Here is a 6,000-nt window from a genome sequence, read left to right as displayed (position 1 = left end):
ATCTCTCTGTATGGCCTAATCTCCTTTTCTTATAAAGATGCCAGTCATGTTAAATTAGGGCCTCATTTAATTTAATCACTTATTTAAAGGCTCTATCTCCTGGGGCACCTGGGTGGCTCAGTGGGTTAAAGCCTCTACCTTTGGCTTAGGTCATGATCAGTCCTGGGATCGAGTCCCCAGTCAGGTTCTCTGCTCAGCAGGGAGCTTGCTTCTTTCTCTCTCTCTCTCTCTGCCTGCCTCTCTGCCTACTTGTGATCTCTGTCTGTCAAATAAATAAATAAAATCTTTGAAAAAAAAAAAAAAGAAAGGCTCTATCTCCAAATACAGTCACATTCTGAGTTCTGGGGATTAGGACTTCAACATTAGAGTTTTAGGGGGACACAATTCAGTCCTTAACACACTTTATAATCCAGAACGTTCTCATGTGTTTTCTAAATTTATATGTCAATGGATATAGTATTTGTGTGTTAAAGGACACATTAAAAGTATGGGAAATTAGGTAAAAACCTTTTCATGGAGCACAAAAAACACTTTGGGAACCCAATAGGAAATATGTACCGTTGGCCTTCACATTTGAAGCAATTTTAAACTGGAAAGGTGAGTGGGGATGATTCCTCTGTCCGTGCTGACTCTTGCCAGGGCTCAGGTTAGAGCTAACTTATTCTTAGTACTGGAGGGCTGGCCTGGCAAAGCAAGTCCAAGTCCAGGGCTCTAGTTAAACAGGGGCTCCAAAAGGTTTTCGTATGAAGAAAACATAATGTTAAAGAAAGAAAAAACATTGAAGGGGGGGGCGCCTGGGTGGCTCAGTGGGTTAAAGCCTCTGCCTTTGGCTCGGGTCATGACCTCAGGGTCTTGGGATCCAGCCCTGCATCGGGCTCTCTGCTCAGGGGAGAGCCTGCTTCCTCCTCTCTCTCCCTACTTGTGATCTCTGTCTGTCAAATAAATAAATAACTCTTTTAAAAAAAATGAAGGGAATTGGAGCAGCAGGGGAAAAAATGGAAATGGTTAAACTTCTTTATATTTGTTTATATGTATGTATATTTTAGAGAGAGCAGGCTTGTGGGGGGGGATGGGGAGGGGAGTGGAGAGAGAGGAGGGGGAGGGGCAGAGGGAGAGAATCTTAAGGAGACTTCACACACAGATGGCAGAGCCCAATGTGGAATTCAGTCTCAGGCCCCTAAGATCACCACCTGAGCCCAAATCAGGAATTGGTCCTTTAAATGACTAAGCCACCTAGGCACCCTATTATTTTAATATTTCTGTGTGTATGCAGGAGACAGGATATCCTCAACTTCTCAGAGCTCATGCTCTGGGTCCCTGGTTATCTGGCACTAAATGCTTGAAAAGCTTGTCGATAGTTGAACAGCAGGCCTGAGCTTGTTTCTTGACAAACCACAAAGGCCAGTAAGAGTTAAGGATGAAGGCATCGGTATTCTTTTACTACATAGATTTTGGGGGGAGGTGGGGACTGGAGGCAGAATTTTATCTTTTGTTTAGACTACAATTCTGATTTTTAATAACATCTATTGAGTTTGTTGTAAATTTTCAATGTAGAATATTGAGGTGAGTATACAAAACAATTAAAACTCCTTCTAGGGACAACATTTTTATATTTCCATCTTGTTTGTATATATTGTGTGTATAGAATATCTGCTTATCTACATGGATATAAGTGCATGTGTGTATATATAGAAAATTTTGCAGAATTAGCCCATTCTTATAATCTGAGTACTTCCCACAGCATTAAATATTATCTGAAAACAAGAAATGTAATGGCGACTTAATATCCTTTTCCATTTTATGAATGGATCTGGATGTATTTAATCAACTCTTCATATTTGCACACTTTTGAACCTTCCTCTTTTGCTATTACAAATAAATTTATGTGGACATAAATCTTTGTGCGCATCTCTCACATTTTCTTACAGCTATATATTCTAACAAAGATATACATTGTAAGAAAGGCCCTTCTGCTCAAGGATAGGCACACTGTCTTTGTGGTGAAGAAAAAGCACTTTCTACCATAACACAGTCGTGTATACAGCTGGCTTCAAAGGTCTCCTGAAAATCGGGCAGAGATCCGATTTCATTCTCTGTCAGCTAAAGAGAGTCTAACCCCCTAAACCCAAGGGCTGTACTTTTCAATGCTAATGGATGCCAGGCATGTCACTGTCTCTTCCAGAGGGGTGGTGTTTTGTCAAGGTGTTGATAATTCTTCCCAATCTAGCTCAGGGGAGAAAGTCCCTAGAATAGAAAAGTTGTATTAATCAGGATTCTTTTGGATATAATTGACAGAGACCCAACACAAATGGCTTTGGCAGAAAGGAGTATCTCTCTGACTCTTCTCCAGGTGGACAGCCTCAGTGAGCACTGGAATGGGGACTTGGGGACTATAAGCACTCTGTGCATCTCTCACCTTAGACTTCTATGTGTCCGCTTCATTCTCTCGGGCTGGCTAATTCCCCACAGCTGCAACTGTGGCTACTGGTGGCACTTGGCTGACACTTGTCCAGTTCTGCAATCAGGGAGGAAGGAGACTTCTCTTCTTTCCAGTATTTCCTGTAGCCAGGAAATAATTGGCTTGGATCAGGGGCCTTCCACCCCCAATAAAATTTCAATGCTGACAGTGATGGGGTTCTGTGACCTGGTTGTTCCTGTTGAAGATGCAAGATTAGGGGAGGTTGGGAGAGACAAGAGCAGAATCTCCCAAGAAAAGGGATAGTGCTGGTTCCAGCAGAACAGAAAGGAGCTGGCCAGGTAAAAGCAGAGGTCTTCTGAAGAATGCAGTGATAACTATGTTCTTTCCCTCCCCACCTGGACTTCCAGGGAATTAGGAGAGTGATGGTTGAACCACTCAGTCCTTACAGGGTCAACTACTGACAGCCATTTCCTGCAAAGTTTCTGGTTGTAAGAACACTCCTTTATTATGAATGGTGAAATTCTCCAATTTAGCATTTGCATGACCCCACAAATCAGTCTAGTTCTTGAACATTAATAGTAATGTTCTCTGGGTATTTGTTATGGTTCCAGATAGGATGTTAAAGGCTTTCCATGAATATCGTCATTCATTCATCACCAGCACCATAATCCTCGGTTTAGAAATGAGGAGAGCGAAACTCGGAAGAAATGAAGTAATTTGTCTAACTGTTTGTAGCTTAGCAGTAGCAAAGTCAGGATCTAAAGCCATATTCTTTAACTCCAGAGTCCACATGGTTAACCAGTCCAGGAAGGACACAGTCTTCAAACTGCAGAAAATGAAGCAACTCTGTTTCTTTGATCTGCTTAATAACAACTACTACGAAATGAATACTTTCAATATGTGGACCTATACCAAGTGCTTTACATATATATGTGTGTGTATACATATTCATTATGCACACACATAGCACAAGCATATACATATATACATATTCATTATATTACATATAAATGTAGATAATATATAGGGAATATTGATCCTTCAGCAACACAGGTTTGAATAGTGTAGGTCCACATATATGTGGATTTTTTACAGTATAGCACTATAAATGTATTTCTTCTTCTTTATGATTTTTAAGGACATTTTTTCTCTAGCTTACTTTATTATAGGAATGTAGTATATAATACATATAACATACAAAATATATGTTAATTGACTGTTTATGTTACCCATAAGACCTCCAGTAAATTGTAGGCTATGAGTAGTTAAGTTTTGGGGGTACCAAAAGTTATACACAGATTTTTAACTGCCTGGGGGTGGGGTGGGTGGTGGTGGAGGGCGTTTGGTCCTAGCCCCATTTTGTTCAAGGGTCAACTGGGTAGCCTAATTATATATATATATTTTATATATATATATAATAAGTAGTATATATGTCAATGTACTTTATATATACATGGTATATACTATATACTATACATACCACAGTTTTAGGTTTATAAAAAAAATCAAAGGTTATATAAGGAGAGTTTCCATATACTCCCTTTGCTCCACTCAGTTTCCCTTATTATCAACATCTTGAATTAGTATAGTACACTTGCTACAGTTGATGAGCCAACATTCAATCTTATTGTCTAAATTCTATAGTTTCTTTTTTAATATTTTATTTATTTATTTGATGGAGAGAGATCACAAGAAGGCAGAGAGGCAGGCAGAGAGAGAGTGGAGGAAGCAGGATCCCTGCCGAGCAGAGAGCCCCATGTGGGGCTCGATCCCAGGATCCTAGGATCATGACCTGAGCCGAAGGCAGAGGCTTTAACCCACTGAGCCACCCAGGCGCCCCTAAATTCTATAGTTTTTTAAAAAGGTTTTTATTTATTTATTCCTGAGAGAGAGATAGAGAGAGGCAGAGGGAGAAACAGACTCCCTGATGTGGGACTTGATCCCAGGACCCCAGGATCACAACCTGAGCTGAAGGCAGATGCTTAACACACCGAGCCACCCAGGCACCCAATTCTATAGTTTACATTAAGGTTTACTCTATGTGTTGTACACTCTGTGGGTTTTGACAAATATATAATAACATGTATGCACCATTACAGTATCATTTGAAGTAGTTTCACTGTCCTAAAAATACCCTATGCTCCACCTACTCATTCCTCCCTCCCCCCATAAGCCTTTGGCAACTACTGATCTTTTAATTTCCCTATAATTTTGCTTTTTTCCAGAAGTTCAAATCATATAGTGTGCTGCTTCTTCAAACTGGCTTCTTTCACTTAGCAATATACATGTAACTTTCCTCCATGTCTTTTCATGGGTTGATAACTCCTTTTTTTTTTTTTTTTCCATCAAGGAACAGTATTCCATTGACTGGATGTACTGCAGTTTATTTGTTCAGTCACTTATTGAAGGACATCCTGGTTGCTTCCAAGTTTTGGCAATTATGCATAAAGCTGCTATAAACATTCGCATATAAGTTTTTGTGTGGATGCAGCTCATTTGGGTAAATACCAACGAATGCAGTTGCTGATCTCTATGGTAGGACTGTGTTTTGTTTTGTGAGAAATTGCCAAAGTGTTTTACAAAGTAGCTGTACTATTTTGCATTCCCATTGGCAATGAATGAGATTTCCAGTTGCTTCATATCCTTGCCAGCATTTGGTGGTATGTGTGTTTTGGGTTTTAGCTATTCATTGGGTATGCAGTGGTATCTCACTGTTTTAATTTGCAGTTCCCTAATAACATATGATGTTAAATAACTTTTCATGTGCTTATTTGCCATCTGTATATCTTCTTCAGTGAGGTGTCTGTTCAGGTCTTTTGCTCATTTAAAAAAATGGTTATTTTTTCTTATTGTTGGGTTTTAAGAGTTCTTTGTATCTTTGTATATTTTCTCATTGTTGGGTTTTAAGTGTTCTTTGTACATTTGTATACCAATATTTTATCAGGTATGTGGTTTGTGAAGATTTTCTCCCAGTCCACAACTTGTCTCTTTATTCTCTTAACAGTGTCTTTTATAGAGCAGAGGATTTTAATTTTAATGAAGTCCAACTTAATCAATTTTTTCTTTTGTGCAATGTGCTTTTGGTGGTGTATGTTAGGAAAAGTCATCACTAAACCAAAAAATCACTTAGGTTTTCTCCTCTGTTATCAACTTCTGGCATTTTTTTTCATTTTGTATTTTACGCTTAGGTCTACGACTTATTTTGAGTTAACTTTTGTGAAAGTTATAAGATGTGTGTCTAGATTTTTTTTTTTTTGCACGTGGATGTTTAGTTGTTCCAGCACCATTTGTTGAAGAGACTATCCTTTCTCCATTGAATTGCTTTTGCTCCTTTGTCAACGATCAGTTGGCTATTTTGTGGATCTGTATCTGGTGTCTCTTTTTCTGTTACACCTTTACACATATTTTTCTCCTCAGTTTTACCAACTACATATTTTTTATTGTCACCATGAACTTATGCCCATCTAGCAGGTGTTAAATCCTTATTTTGCAGATGAGGAAACTGAGGCTGAGAGAGGACAAACATAATTTCCCCAGGCCAGTGGCTAGACAGAAGTAGAGGCAGAGTTGAAAACCACGTC

Source organism: Neovison vison, chromosome 5 (assembly GCF_020171115.1).
Source record: "Neovison vison isolate M4711 chromosome 5, ASM_NN_V1, whole genome shotgun sequence".
Lineage (NCBI taxonomy): Eukaryota > Metazoa > Chordata > Mammalia > Carnivora > Mustelidae > Neogale > Neogale vison.
The sequence above is the reverse complement of the archived record's forward strand: the minus strand, read 5'-3'. Positions refer to the sequence as shown.